At 40.0% G+C, this 16412-nt stretch overlaps 1 protein-coding gene across 2 annotated transcripts in view; it reads right to left on the bottom strand.

Moving 5' to 3' along the window:
• Nucleotides 1–12515, bottom strand: part of gdpd5b (glycerophosphodiester phosphodiesterase domain containing 5b) — a 43041-nt gene extending 30526 nt beyond the window's left edge. The window contains exon 1 of one of the 2 annotated variants that reach the window (XR_015438092.1): nucleotides 12112–12514. The gene's annotated coding sequence lies outside the window, so the exon portion shown is untranslated. Of the gene's footprint in view, nucleotides 1–12111 lie in introns of both variants that reach the window. The other variant, XM_023420473.2, reaches the window with a different exon arrangement.
• Nucleotides 12516–16412: the final 3897 nt, after the last annotated feature.

Raw genomic sequence — 16412 nt, 5'->3', positions numbered from 1 at the left:
AGCCTTCTCCAAAATGACAGAAGTGTCTGATATTTCTTTGGAGTTTCCAATGAGTGTTTTGGAGGTGTATTATTGCGATATAGGACCAAAACTCACACATTTTTAACTCATTATCTTGTCCTACAGTGCATGATAAGGTGTCCCAACAAAGTGGTAAACATGCATGACTTTTGCAGACTCAGTGACGCAGGTCACAACGTAGGTTCATGTGTAAATTATGTGCAACGGCCAAAATTAGATGCAAACACCTTGGTTACACTGAAAGTATAAACAACATGGAGTAATCTTGTCATAAACAAACCTGCAGCACATTAAGGAATCTATTCAGTCTTCTGAAAATGGGCCTTCATCTCATCTGTTCATGACCCCCATCATGTCTGAATGATCTGAACTGCTTATTGAGATGTGCAATGGATACCAACTACCGAGACTTGGCTGAACCATGTGGCAACATAAGATGCCTGTGAGGGAATCGATTAGTGACACAAAGGTGATAAACCCATTATAACAAGCAATGAGAGAGTCATTACATGAGAGCTGTTAGAGCTGGTTCAGCACTCACAGTCGAGAGCTCTCACTATAGAGAGACTGGGCAAAATTTTAAATTTTGTGATGACGGATACATCATCCCCCAAGCAGTATTCTTGGTAGTAAAAAGCACTCTACACTCCTCTTCCACTGTTTAATCTTAACAAACCATTGTTGGTGCTTTCTGTAAAATAACTCCTGTCACTTCCTGTGCTCTGTAGGACAGACCAGCAGAACCAGACTCCTATGTTCAGATCAGTAGAAGTGCAGGCTTTTATAAACTGGCCATTGATTCAATTATTACTGTGTTTTATCAGTTGGAACAATGCAGTCAATTGTGTATCCATGTAAAGAAAATTGAAGACTTTTAGTTTAAAGAGTAATTTAAAGTGTAAATTATGTCCTGAGGCCACATTGTGGCCTGTGTTACACTGTAGTTACCAGTTCAGCAAATCTGAGCTAATCTTCACGCTGCTTTCTTTAATTCTTCTTGCCATGAGACAAAGCCGGGTGAGTTTCCTGGGAAACCAAAAATCTAGAGACGTGCTCTTCCTGGCCAGGCATAGACTGCATAACATGTGTGCATGTGCACTGTACAAAATATAACAACTTCAACTTCGGGTGAAACAAGGGGAAAACTACTGTCACCAACTGATTTGGTTAGATCAAGTTTATACATAAAGCAGAACTGTGGCTCAAAGAACAAAGGTGACCTGAGATCTCTTTATGTTAGACTGTACATGCAATAAATCTGGAAAATCTCAGCATGTTGTTCCCACAAACAGTTTTCCTTTGCAGTTCCATTTCTTTCTCTTACACTTCATCATAAATGAATACTGCCTTAATATTACTTTTTGCTCCTCCTCCTCCATAATGCAGACTACTTATGCTGTCAGCCTTTTAATAACATAATCTCGGTAAGAGTGCCGGCCCAGCGCCTCAGTGGTAAATTGTAAAGTCTACACAATAATGCATACAGCCAACTTTATTATAAAGAACAGACTGTGAAATCACAATTATGTTACCACACATTGCAAAGACAATCATGTAGCAAGCAATATAAAAAACTGAGGTAATAAACTTGTGTCCACCGTGTCAATAAGCTTATTCACTTCAATTACTTCTGAGACCCTCAAAGCAACCGTTTTATTTGGTTTCTACCTGTATGATGAAAAAAAAATAATAATCAGCCAAACAAGCTCTATCTCTCACTCTGTGCTGACAGACTTGAATAACACCACCATCAATAATCATGGAGATGATGAGCAGAGGATTCAAGCCATAAAAAAATACATCAATTGAGCTGCTCAATATGAGGCCATAAGCCATAAGGCTGTAACCTGTAAGATGTTTTCTCCAAACAAGCAATAAAGAGTTATTAGTTTACTCCTTGCCAAAACATAATTTTGGTGGTCTTAAAGATTTTTTTTTTTTCAATTAACACAATTTATTTATGCTAGTTCATGCAGGAAGCCTCTGCATTCCCCAACAAAAGCAATGTTTGGCAGGTTTCCATATAGACTCATCTTAAATGCAGCCATAAATATTATCAGGTCAATGTAAATCATCATCATGATCCTGACCAAACCCCAATATATATCACTCCCATGAGTCACTGTGGTGTGTGGCAGAGAGCTGATGCCCACAGCTCCCGTTCATCCTGAATCTGACAATAAGTCCCACTGCAAACCATTTGAAAATTGCCCTGTCAGCTGCTGTGCCAGTCAGTGACAGCTATCGCACACATAGAAGGAAGGAGATTTGTGATACTGCAGAAAACAACACCTTCCCTATTCAGACATAGGTCCACATGGTGAGAGTGCAACTGAGCAACAAAATAAAACTCACACCCTGTCTAAAGTTTTCCAGCGAAGTAAAGTATGTGTTTGATTTATGCATCTCTTTCCAGGAACCTTGTGTACAAATTAACTGAGCGTTATAATAGCTTCACCAGACAAATGACTGATCTATGGTAGAATCAATCCCAGCCAATGATTTCACTTTGTTAGGGCCACCGAGGGTGACCATGCACCTACAAATAGGATAGCTTGCTTTCACAGAATATTGAAAGGGAGGAATAATGATTAGTTAATGATATGCAAGCAAAAGGCAAGTTAGTAAGCACTGACAAAGCAGAATTAAGTGCATCCTGGCTAACAAGCAGTTTTCTATGATGTTAGGAAAGGTTGATGTCAGGAAAATCATTTTCAAGGTCTTCACTCAGCATTTTAAAGACTGGATGTAAAGGGAAAAAAAGCTTTTTTCCTCTATGCATTTCCATATCCAACTACAAATGGTTACCTGGATTTAAGACATTAAGAATAAACTGCCCTGTACATGTGAAGATGTCCTGTTCACATTTTAAAGCATTTACTTGTATACACAGAAATATTGAATTAGACACCACTGGCAGATGATCAAGGTGATTCAGACATCCCTTGTTACTTCCTTTCATGCAGGTGCAGCAAGTAAGCTGGCCGAGCATGTGGCTTTAGTTGTGGTGTCTTTAAAAAAGTGTTATTTGTAAGTTTTCTCTGCTGCTGAATGTGGTTTCTTGTTGGGATCAGGTGGTGGCGATTGTCGCTCGGCAAGAGCTTTGGCTATTGTTGTGTTCACAAGAGAAGAGGTTATAATACACATCCTAGCAGCACATCGTCTTCAAGAAGGCTACGGTGAGTCGCTATTGGAAAGTGACAAGACAGGCCAGGGCTAGCTGGTTAGCGAGCTAACTTCAGTAGAAGAAAAGACAAGAGTTAACATTGGTGTTGCTTTCACCACTTGAGACAGCTCTTTGTGAGTTAAGGAATGAAATTTGATCATGAACTCACAACATTTCTTTTAGACTGGCAAGTAAACTGCTGTTAATGCTAATGTAGATTTTTTTTCGGCATGTTTTTCAGCAGTAGAGATACTGACAGGAAATGTGGAGAGAGGGAGAGAGAGAGAGAGGGGCAATGCAACAAAGGTCCCCTGGTTCGAAGTCAAACTGTGGACGTTGTGGTTACGTGGTATGTGCTTTAACCATTACGCTACCAAGGCAAATGAGAAAGAGGCAAAAAAGGGGAATGTGAGGCGACACATCTATTGGTCTTTGCTGGAGCCAGTTCTTTGAAGTCAGCTTCGTGCCCCTCAGAATATTCCTTGACATGGTCATAAGACAGAATGCAGTTTCATCTATAAGCATACAAGCCCTGGGGGACAATGAATATTCAGTAACACGAATCAGTGTTCAAGTTTCTCCAGCTCTAAGAGCTTATGACAGCAAGATGCAAAAGTGAAAAAAGAAGTACTCAACACATACTTGTTGAGAGCCGCTGGTGCCAGAACACTCTGTCTCGACAAATGAGAATAGAGGGGTACTGCAACATGCTCACATAAGGACTCTCAGGTGTTAATGTCCTTCCTGATCATGATATTGATCATGTCATGATTTCACATTTAATTATTATCATTATTTCTGAAACTGACAGAACCAATTAAATACCAACAATCTTGAGCATCTATTCTCTGTGAAACAAGGTTTAAGAAAGGCACCATATTAAAATAACTATTTAACAGATAACATAAAGGAGTGGACATTTTGATGGAGCACTGTGAGAATGATTAGGGTCTTCTTGTGGCCAACTTAGCCCAGAAGTCATCACAGCGTCTTACAAAGGCATATATTAAACCTACAAAGACAACCATTAAACCTTAGATTTAAAAAGCCATGCTACAGGGCTGTGCCACGCAAGGTAGTGAGCAGTGCTGCTGTAGCTCAAAGCCAGCCGGGAAAGAAGAATTACTGTGAGGAGAGATACTATGCAAACTGACCGACAGCGGCAAATAAACAGAATTAGTAGAGCTGAGGGGGGAGTGGGACGGTACAAGAACATTCAGACAATCTGACAGTTCTCATCTCACTGCTCATCAGACTGACAGCCCATCAATCTGAAAAAATACAGGTCAGAGATAATCCAAAGAAAAATTAATCTAATCACAATCCATCAGTATCTTCAAATTAGAAAATTGACAGCCGGAAGAGGAACTGCCACGGCTGTTATTAATTTCCATTACTAGAGCAAAACAAAATGAAATGACTGAAAAGGAAATCCACCGAGTCATTTCAATGTGGGTCAAGTGACATTTGGAGATATCACTCTCATTTTTCATCTGGAGGTAAAAATAATCGTAAAGGAGTGGGCTTACATTTTACAGTGTGCAGCCACTTTCATGGGCTGAGGTTTGAAGTGTATTTGGTTTGCTGCAGACTTATAAGCTGGAATGTGGCTGCAGGGACAGAACTTGGCAAAGCAATGTGTCTACAGAAAACAATAAAGCTGTACTAGGAGCTTTATGGAGTCTTGTGGATGAAGGGGGAATGGTCATTACTGACTTATGTGTCTGAAGCACTGTAAATGCAATGCTTCTCCGCTGAGGCATCACCTGTCACACCATGAAAATAGAATATTTGAGCAGCTTCTATTAGGTTTCATCTACTAGGTGTCAAGTGCAAAGGTGGGAGTATTCCTAACGCTTAACGCATGTGTTTTTCAGTATGAGGAATGGACCACCCAGACACTTGTTTTGGTGCAGAGGCAGAAAGGAGGACTTCACAAAGAAACACCGTAGTTGCCCTTTGTGGGGTTTTAACACAGAACCTTCCTGCTGTGAGATGACAGCGCTAACCTCTGATCCACCATGCCACTGTTTAGGCAGCTGATGGTGTGTGGGTTTGAATAATTAGCACTTTTAAAGACTTGATGACATTGACTCTTGTCTGCTCAATGTATATTTGAACCACGCTTTCTCATCAACTTTAGTACAGCCTGTGATTTCGGTTGTCTGGAGGGAAAGTGAAAGGAAGCATTCAGGAGAGGAGGTGGATCCAACAGAGAGGAAGGCCAGGCTATGAAGAGGCAATAGGAAGGACATGCATGGAAAGGCCAGAGCTGAATGTCCGTAATGCCTACACAAACTTTCAAGCCAACGAGAATCCATAGATTACAGTTAAATGCTTTGGCTTCAGTGGGATTATAAAATCCTTACATACTAATTGTATTCTATATTTCATCTATGTGTTTTTTATTTTCTTTTCTTTATTGTATGACTACAGTTATGAAATATGTAAATGCTAACATGCTGATGTTAAGCAGTTGCAGAGTTTACCATGTTCACAAACTTAGTTTTGCATATTGCACAATGCTAACATTTGCTAATTACCACTAAAAACTAAGTACAGCTGAAGCTGATGAGAAGGTCATAAATTTTGAAAGTATTTAACCATACTATCAGACAAAGTGAAAATTTGACCCGATGATGGCACTAGATGAAAAGTCTGGGGATTACATTTCATACTGAGGCACATGAATCCATACCAATCCATCCAATAGTTATTTAGACATTTCACTTATAAAAACAAATGTCAATTTCATGCTGAAAGAAAAAATTAAGGGATCAACAAAGTTAGTAGCATTCATCCCTCTGGGACTGTGAATGTCTGAACCAAAGTTTGTTTCAATCCATCCATATTTAGATATTTTAGTGGAAAAGTAAAAAGATTTTGGCCTGCTGGTGGCGATGGAGGAAACATCAAGATATCATCCCCTGGGGACCATGAATGTCTGTACCATATTGGTTGGACTGACTCACCGACTACCACACAGAGCGATATTGCCATATATAAAGCCATGCTGCTAGAATGGACAAAAATGCAACGTAGGTAAGCAGCCTATGATTTGCGACCATGCATTAAGGCCAAAAGTGATGAGTGCGAAGGTGAAAACCAGTGTTTTCTGACATATTTTCTGTTCCTACAAAAGGCACCTGTAGGTATGTTCGGGAGAGAAAGAAAGCCAGGATCAAATAGCAGGGGGATAAAGATGGTTTTGGGGAGTAGACGGACACTTTGCCTCTTTTATCAGCCTTACTTCAGTGTGTTGGGGTTATAAACAGCAACATCTGGATCGCATATTCAAGCTTTATATGAAGAGGTTTCTTTTTTAAACGGCTTTATAGTCTCCGTTTCATCTGGATTTGATGTTCCTTCTTGCTGATTATTAAAGCTCTGATAATGAAAAGTGAACTAAGGTTTAAGCTTCTGTGTCCAGCTCGCCTGGCATATCAGCAGCTTCCATTAAATAGCCCGTTCAAGCTATCCAAGCATATAATTGTTACTTCACCTAACTGTTCATAAAATGGTCCATGAATTTGGAAATCAAACAGAAAAATGGGCAGATATTTTTGGATGTTTGTCAACTGATGAAATGAATGGTAATTTTTATACATCTACAAAATGCATTTTGTCTCAAAGAGTATAAAGGCAACATATATACAGTCCAACTTGTCAGAGCTCTCCAGACTACTTAAAGTACTTTTCAACCCAGGTTCCAATTAAATTTTTTATACAGTTCCCCATATAGTTGAACCCACAGTATTTAATCCAATAAATGTCACTGCTTTCACAGCTGCTTTTGCCATGATTAGTCAACGGAAAGGGAGGTGTAGGGTCCCTGACCTGTCAAAAATCACTGTAACAATCAATTGCTGTGAACTGTTTACCTTCTACAGCAGATATGTGTAATCATGTCTCATAGAAGCAGAGAGCATTCAGCTTTTCAGGTCAATTAAATTATTAGTTCTTTGGGCAGCCAAGTTGTAGCAGTGAAATCTGTGACTGCCTTACATTTCTTGGCACGATTGTAGTGCTGCCTGGCAGAAATCTTTGGAAATGTATTTTCCCGTAACTCAACCTGGTGTACAGCACTCCCATTTACTATCATCCTGCTTCAAGAAACATAAAGCCATGGCAGAGGGAGTTATGTCAGGACTCCTCCTTGCCTGACTGCCTGTTAGAGTTGAGAGAACGTATTCTGGGGCTGGTTCCCAATCATAGGTGATACTATAGTGCTGATACTGTGGCCTGGAAAGCAAACAGCTGACAAAGACATCCGTGGCATGCAGAGACACGGTGGGAACCATTGTTGTACTGTGTGCAAATGGACAACTCCATTGGCTTAGTTCACCCAGGCCTCCTCAGTCTGAATGTTTTTCATGGCCGAGAGGAAAAGAAAAAAGTGGGTGGACTGGTATATTTTATTAAGGTGCCATCTGTATGTCTGCATGAGGGCTCTTCACCACCATCTGTGTGTTGACATTACACCAAGCTCTGTCCTCTACTGTGACTGCTGTCTGAGCCGTGAGGCAGGGCCAGACGAGCAGGTGCTACCATGGTGAACTTGGCTTTCTGAGAGAGTAACTCTACTTTCTCCTCATACGAACATTTGGCTTCTTTGATTGTAATAAGGGGACGGTTACACAACTGTTTTCCCAACAGCAAAATGGTGGTAAATATAAGTACAGTACATCTGAAATGAACTTAGACCATCAAATAACCTGAAAAACTGCTTTCTGTCTTCAGTTAAGAGGATTACATAATAACCTTAAACAGTTCTCACTTAAAAAGGTGACGCAGAGACACCTAAGGCACTGAAGATACTAAAATTATAGAGAGGCTCATTCTCATGTTACAAAATTTACATTTTCTTAGCCACAGAAGTCAGTATTTGAACTCTGTGGTAGTGGGTCTCAGATGGTGGGAATATTACCAAGAACGAAAGAAAAACAAGCAGAATTGTGATGCAGTCAAGGAGGTATTGTTGCCTTCTTTCAAAGGGGAACCTCAGCTTTGACATAATAACTGTGCACCTCCCAGTTCGTCTGAGTGCTGGGCTTTGAAGAGAGCTCAAGTTGCAAAATAGCAAAGACAGTGAACCAAAGCCTGTAATGCTCCTATGGGAGTTAAATAAATGGCAATTAGCCCTGTACATTTTTGGAGCAGAGAAGGGAATTTTCTTATATTTTCTGGCTCCCATTTGACAACAATTTGTCACAAACCGTAGTGCATCAGGTAGTGGCCTCACAGAAAACCTGTTAAAGGGATCTGCAGGATCTGCTATGCATTGCAAATATCGAGCATGTTTGACACAGAGGGGACTCATTCGGGAACAGCAGGGCTCAAACCTTCTTGGATGACAAAGGATCTAAGCTCAGCTCTCCCAGCCCACTCTGTTCTTGGATAGATTGAGAGCTGAAAGTTGCTGACTAAGTCAGTGTTACCACATGCAAACAAAGAGCTGACTTCTCACTTGGTTTTGTGGATAAACAAGTGAATTTCACCAATTTTAGATTATATTTGGTTTGTATATTCAGTAATACACAAGCTTGTTCTCTTAGACATTGTGAAGCAAGGCTCCTCTTTATGTGAATGCACGTCACTGACTGTCTACTTACATTTTTTATTTTTTTTATTCATCTACGTTACGATGACACCTTCAACCTCCATACACCTCACCAACTCTCAACCAATTACAGTACCAGACCAGCTCACACTGTAAAGTCTCACATGCTTCCACTCCTCGCCACCAAATCGACCTTATGCTAGCATGCGTGGCTTTACAACTCTATTGACACTCTCCTAAGGAGGTGAGAAATGTATTGGCAGAAAGAAAACATTGGTCGCTGTAAAGAAACAGCATGACGTAAAAGTACTGTGGAAATTATAGCCTTCTACTGAGTCAAGGCTGTTGTGTACACAGCCTTGCACCCATGCCTTTCTTTCTCATTCTCTCAAATCTTTAAATCCAGTTTCATTATCCCTTCCTATTAAATATTTGCTATTGCTTCAGAGAGTGGCACCACAAAGAAATCTAATTTTTTCATGTGGGTGCTGCAAATTAATAGCAATGCTTTCAGAAGTGTGCCAGCTCATTGTGGAGCTTCATTATCCTTACTGGGGATAGACACAAAAGATGAGTGCAGTGAGACAGTGTGAGTGACACAGACAGATAAGGTTGGACTTGACTTCACTGCTTCAGGGCAGCCAGCAATAACAGGTCATTTTTTACAACTCAGACTCACACTCCCTCTGGATGTTCTTCTGGTATATGAAGCTTGCAAGTATCCTACATAATATATATTGCAGGATGAGCACTGGGTATGTTTCTGTTCTTAGAAACAGCTATTTAAAGATACAGGGCATAAACATATAAATACATACAGACTTATGTAAGCAGGACAAAGCAGAATGGCTGGGACACAGAATCAATTCTCATCTTAAATGGGAAATAGGGTCGGCCTCTGTACACAGTGCAGCTCAACATGTCTAAATCAACAGCACAGCTAATCTTATCTGACACTTTATTAGGAACACCTGTGCACCTGCTAATTTGTGCAATTATCAAATCACCCAATCAAGTGGCAGCAGTGCAGTGCATAAAATCATGCAGATACAGGTCAGGAGCTTAAGTTTATGTTCACAATAAACATCAGAATGGGGAATAAATGATCTCAGTGACTTTGAACATGGTATGATTGTTGGCACCAGATGGGCAGACTGCTGATCTCCTGGGATTTTCATGTACAATAGTCTCTAAGGTCTTTCTGACGAGAGAGGTCAAAGGAAATTGGCCAGACTGGCTGGAGCTGACAGAAAGGCAACGGTAACTCAGATAACCACTTTTTACAACTGTGGTAAGCAGAAAATTATCTCAGACTGCACAACATGTCAAACCTTGAGGTGGATGGGTTACAACAGCAGCAACAATCCATGGACCCAACCTGCCTTGAGTCAACAGTCCAGGCACAATCACCAGACTAAAATCCAATAGAACAGGTTTAGGATGTGTGAGAAAGGGAGACTGGTAGCATGAATGTGTAGCTGAAAAATCTCCAGAAATGATGTGATGCAGTCATGTCAACATGGAGCAGTTTCCAACATCCTGTGGAATCTATGCCCATGAAAAACTGAGGCTGTTTTGACAGCAAATGTAGGCCCTACCCAGTATTAGTATGGTGTTTCTCATAAAGTGCTGACTGAGTGGAATTCAAATCAGCAGTAATATGCATGAGATCTCAAAGCTAGAAAGAATTAATGGTTTAAAAGATGTATGACAGAACATGAATTCAGTGGAGAAATGCATCTAAAAGACTGTGTGTGTGTATGTAAAAGAATAGGTAACCATTAAGTGGATTACTGCTGTGAATTTAGCACACCACATTCCGCACTGTTCCAACCGATTATATCTCCCTTTATTCTCCATTTCTTCTCTTAAAATAACATTTATAAATCAAGGGTGATCTTTAAAGCATTTTTCAAACAAACCAAGCCTTTTCAGCATGGTTGCCCATGTTTCCAATGCAACACCTTTCTAATCCACACAAATTTGAAGAACGATAGAAGTACAAGGTATATGTTATGTCCCCTTTTTTCCAGTTAACATCAAAATGTCAACTATTGTATCATTTTCTCAAGTTCCTCAGCTGAAATAGGAGCAGTCTGAGTATCAAGGGTAATATTTATTTTCTAACGTTCTGTACAAAATGACTTTCAGTGTCATGACCTGAAAACATTTTCATAGTCCTGGCTGTCCTCAGGACGTGAGCCTCTCTTACCAAACAGGAGCAAGAGTATTGTACAAGCCAACAAGATCTTTAAAAACACAATATCCAGCACATTGCTCTCCAAAGCCCTTCAATCCTTTTATAGATGTTGTAAAAAAGTGATAAAAAAAAAAAAAGAACAGCCTCGCTGTTCAAATTCTTGACTAATCCTGAGTCATCCATCTATTGAAACTCTGACTAAACAGGCTCTAATATCTTTCAAAGTAATTATTTACATGCCTGTGGGATGTAAATAAATGTCATCTGTCAACTAGAGCTCAGAACAAAAACAAATAAGTGTTAGCTGTTTTTACTGGAGGTGTAGTGACAGATGGGGAAGTGTTAAAACAGTCAAAAAGGATGTAATTGTTAAAGACATTGGACCAAATGGCAACAACAGCAAAAGTTTTATGGTGATTGAAGTCCTGTTTGTTTACCAGATTAAAACTCCCTCTGATGAAGGGATACATGACATGAAGGTAATAAGTAAATGTACAAACTTCCTCGCTAATGCACCAGCATCATCCAAATGGCAATCCTCATCCTCAGGAGGACAGAAATAAATAATGGTGTCATTAATTATGCAAGTTAGTGGCAAAATGAGTAAAAACATATGCGCACAGTAAATATGACTGGATGAATCAACAATCAGTGTCTGTAGTCTTACTTGCATTACGCAGTTTTACACTAAAATCATTATCTTGTGACAGATATAAACTGAGGATGGGAAAATCGTGTGTCATGAGTCAGTCCATACTTTCACCAAAAAGGGAAAACGTTCATGGGATAAAACATCATGGGCGTGTCCCATGTCTGTGGGTGCACATAAGACCACCAGTGAGCAGTAATCTAAGTACTTAACCTAAAGACTGATGGGTTAAAAAAAAAAAAAAAAAACATATGCAGGAAAGAAACTTGTGTCAATCCTGAAAACTCAGGGAAACTAGTTTGACTTTGGGCACATTACAGACATGTTAGCAAATGCTACCATGGTTAAACCTCTTATTACAGAGTGTCACAAATTGAAAAAATAAATAAATAAATATGGTAAATGTGACATTTAACTACAAACATGTTCTGAAAAAAAAAAAAAAAAGCTATCCATAAATGCTCCCATTACAACGTGATGAACATGTCACACAGCACATAACGTTACACACTCACCTGTCTGCTGGCTGCTACCACTTTTCTCTGATTTCAGAGGTAGCTCAGAGGTCCACGGTAAAGCTGGGGCTTTTCTTTTTCTTTCCCCTAGACAAAAAGCCCCCTAGAGTCAAACGGTGACAACCCGTGTCAGAGGTAACGTGTTAGAGGTGAGTGGCACACCGGTAAATGCTGACAGAGCTGAAGTTTTACACCGAAAACAAAAGGAGAAAAGAGCCGGACGGCGTCAGTTGCTTCGGGTTAGCTAAAAGAGGTCCCGTCTCATGTTCTCAGACACTTGGTCCTGCGGGTTTTTTTTTTTCCTCTGTGAGTAGAGCGTACCGCTTCGTCCCTGTTGGCCGCGATATCTACACATACGCCGGCAGAGTAACTGAACGTAGCCGACTGAACGGTGGGTGGAGTGAGTGTCGGTCTTTTTATCCCCAGCCCTCCTGTACAGTGAGAGAGCGTCACCAGGCTGAATTTACTCCCGGTCCCCTTCATGTTGCATCGTTTACCAGACAGCTGTACCTTTGCTACACCGTAAAACCCTTCACGCCATTTTAATCAACTGCAATTTACAAAACTAAAATAAACTGAAGGGTATTTGTGGGGTTTTAGTATTGCTTGCCGTTATTCTGTGCCACTATTAACACCGAGCAGTGAGAGATAAAGAAGCCAGTAAACTAAACTGCCAACAGCGGTTTTCCCCTAATCGTCAATTCGTTTGAAAGCAGAAAATCCGATGCGACCTGAACGCAACAGCACGCAAACACAATCATTTAAAAATAAGTTCAGTATTTTTCAAATCTGTCTAAGAGTCAACCAACTTGATTTGTCAAGGTCGACTCCCCCTTTTTATCACATTTTTATCACATTTTAATTTACATGATTGCCATCCACTTAAACAAGTGGTGAGATCTACTCTCCAGTATCATTGGAAACCATTGGATCTGAAAAAATAAGATAAATAAGTTTCAATAATCCACCAGGCATTTAAACAAAGTAAACACTCAAACCACCAGAGGGGTCACTGGCCTTTTGTGCACTCAGTGTTTTCCAGGTTCAGACTTTGTCATCCTCTATCATAGGCTATTGACAAGTATCAGATGACTCATTAAACCAAACTGATTTATTGACATTTGTCAAAAGAACACCATCTGCAGCCATAGTCAGAGACAGCGTTTAATGTCAGAAGTGCCTCACAATTGGCCAGTTGACACACACCGTGACACGGTTAGTGTTCATCCTAATTTGTCCTGTTTAAAGATGTTCAGTTACAAAGATTGGTTTGATTTCATGGATTGATTATTTAAAGGGTGAGAAACAAAGCAGAGTTCTTTTTCACGCAGCTGCACACATTAAAGAACATGACAGTATTGAGTGACACGTATGTTTAGTTTACTGTTTGTTTTGTTGCTGTAATGTTTCTCAGCAGGAAAGCTACACTGACAAATTCCAATATTTATTGTACCAGAGAGCACAGTGAAATGTATTCAGACTGTGATGATCATCTTTGATAATGACAGGTGGTAGCAGGTCTCTGGTGTGAGAAATGACTCAACAAGGGATACAGATACAGTGTTTGAAGTGTTCAACCATTTTCAGATCGGCTGCATTCAATTGCTTATCCTGAACTATGAACATCAAGTGGAGGAGGAGCTGTAGTTAAAAGAAGAAACGGTTCAGATTTATCACCAAGGAAACAGTCAGTGTGATGTTGGCAGAAACATTAGCATCATTGGAATCATGGAAATTAAAAGTGTGTGTGTTGTGTTGCAATGTTTCAATTGCATCAACTGTTTTAAGATCAAACAGCACTTTAGATATCAGGCATTAATACAAGTCAAATAGAGGTTGAGATTATATGAGCACCCTTGCATCCATGCAACCACTCATGCAGACACAGTGACACAGACACACACACTCTGACGTTGTCTCTTTGTGAGCATCTACAGGTTCGGGGGTTAGGGAAATGTTTCTCTCAGGATGATTTCCTGTGGCACATCCCTGTTTGATGTGGCTGACCCGGGTTTTGCTACTCCTCTCTCCACAGGTTGGCATTAGTCAGTAGCTCCAGCTGCTGAGCTTTGTTTGAACTCCGCCCATTTTAAAATGCCAACCAGCATTCACTGGCAGGAAGGGGAGGACTGCTGGTAGGGGTCTCATCTGCAGGTGGTGTTGCGTAATGCAACAGGGTCAGGCGAATAGATTGTGACTGATATTGTCTTAAAGGAGACAGAATTGGACTAAAGCAGGGAGAAGGGGAAAAAAGAGTCACACTCTATCATCTAAATGCCAATACAAAAGCTTGTTCTGACTTTGAAGGTCTGCTGGAATTTCACAGCCAGGTACAATCTTTTAGGAGGCCTCACATCAGCTCCAGAGAGGAACAGAAACAGCACTGACTTTGTATAATACTTATAAATTTCTTTAGGGGGGTGGTATGAAAACATTGATCTTGGACAGTTTATCTAATATATGCAGCATCTATCCCACTCGTAGAAGCCAGAGAGTGAATGTTGTGTTTCTTGATGTTGCAATGTGCTAATGAATGATTGGATTTCAGTTTCCTTTAATTTTGCCATGGTGAAATTATGAAACCAGAAAAATATATTTGTTATCCATAACAGAAATGTTGATGTTGTTCCTCTGAAAGAGTTCAGGGCCCTGCTTTCTACTTCTTCCATGTAGAGGTTTGCCACCATGGGAGGGGAGCCCATAGCATTGCCATGCCTTTGTCTGTAGAACCCCCAGTTATACTGGAAATAGGTGGTGTTTCGCTGAGGTCCAGTAGTTCACATATCTGTTCTGGGTTGAGGTTGGTTCTATTGTGAAGGGTGTTGTCGTGTAGCAGGCGTTGCCTTACGGTTCCCACTGCGTCCATAGCTGGTATGCATGTAAACAAGTTTTGTGTGCAGACCATTTCCAATAAACTTTTAAATTGAGTGAGTGAAATGGGATTTACAGTGTAGGCTATGCATGAGGCAATGCAGCTCAGTTTCTCTCCGTGTACTTCAACTCACTTCCACAATATGACTCACATCTAAAGTTTTTTCACTACATCCATTTCAGTTTGCATTCTTCATCCCTTTCCCCTTTTCTTCCATCTCTTCATGCAACTTCAACTGCTTCTTCATACAAATTCTTTTTTTTTATTTAGTTTTTTTTGGCTTTATTATGAAGGGGACAGTGAGAGAGAGAGACAGGAAAGTTAGGGAAGAGAGAGAGGGAATGACATGCCGTAAAGGGCCTGAGTTGGATTCAAACCCAAACTGCTGTGGTATGAACTGAGCCTAAATGGTATGCGCTCTACCAGGTGAGTCACTGGAGCTTCCCTCTTCATACTAATTCAAGGCAGCAACGCAGTTTGGCTTCAGCTTGCCCCCTTGCAGTAGGATGGCTTTATTCTTCAGAAATTGCAGTTTCCAGTTTTCTAATAATGAATTAGATTTGCTGATCATGCAAGTAACTTTATCATGTATGTACTGACAAATCAATGATGAATTTTCGAGTTTATCTTTAAGGATGCTGTCTTGAAAAACTGCCTCTGGAGTAGTGGTGGTAATTTATCCGGTTGCTTTTAGCTCCATCTAGTGGTTGTTAGTCCACACTACAATAGCTGGCAGTGTATCTGATGTCTGGCCAACAATTAAAATGATTGCTGTTGCTTCTTCTAATATGGTAGACATTCAGAGTTATATCCAAGATATTAGGCTTTCCTAAAAAAGTAAACAGTAGCTGGATGTCTTTGGTTTATTTTCAGAACTCTTCCTGTTTAATTTTTGTCATTCATATTTTTAGTGGAAAATATAAACTTGCAGTAGCCTGTCTGTATTTTAAGATGAAGCCTGATGAAATAAGTAAAATTCAAAAACATCGTAAGGGTAAAAGAAAGAATACAAACTTGAAGACAATATTACTTCAATTACTGTGAAGCATACCTTGGAGGAAGCTTTCAAAATTCTCCCACCAGGGGGCATGTTTATTCTATATTAAGACCATTGAAAAGATTCAGCTTCCTAATTCCCATTTCACGAGTTATACTGTAGATCTAAAATAGACTTTTTGACATTCCTTAAAAGTGACAAAATAATCTGTAAATGTTTCTTCATCTGAAATGAGCAAGTACAATTAGTAGTTTTGTCTAATAAGGTTTCAACATCAAAGGATATAGACTAATGTATTGTATAAGATCATTTGGATTCATCGGAGTCACCCAGAAAGTTAATTGATTACACATTTTTGATTAATTTACATCAGGCAGATGGGTCCCAAATGTTGGTGTAACTGAATTGTCGATAAACTTGAAGATGTGTGAT

The sequence above is a fragment of the Seriola lalandi genome, unplaced genomic scaffold (assembly GCF_002814215.2).
Source record: "Seriola lalandi dorsalis isolate HSWRI2012SDOR001 ecotype SW California unplaced genomic scaffold, Sedor1 jcf7180002054642, whole genome shotgun sequence".
Lineage (NCBI taxonomy): Eukaryota > Metazoa > Chordata > Actinopteri > Carangiformes > Carangidae > Seriola > Seriola lalandi.
The sequence above is the reverse complement of the archived record's forward strand: the minus strand, read 5'-3'. Positions and strand labels throughout refer to the sequence as shown.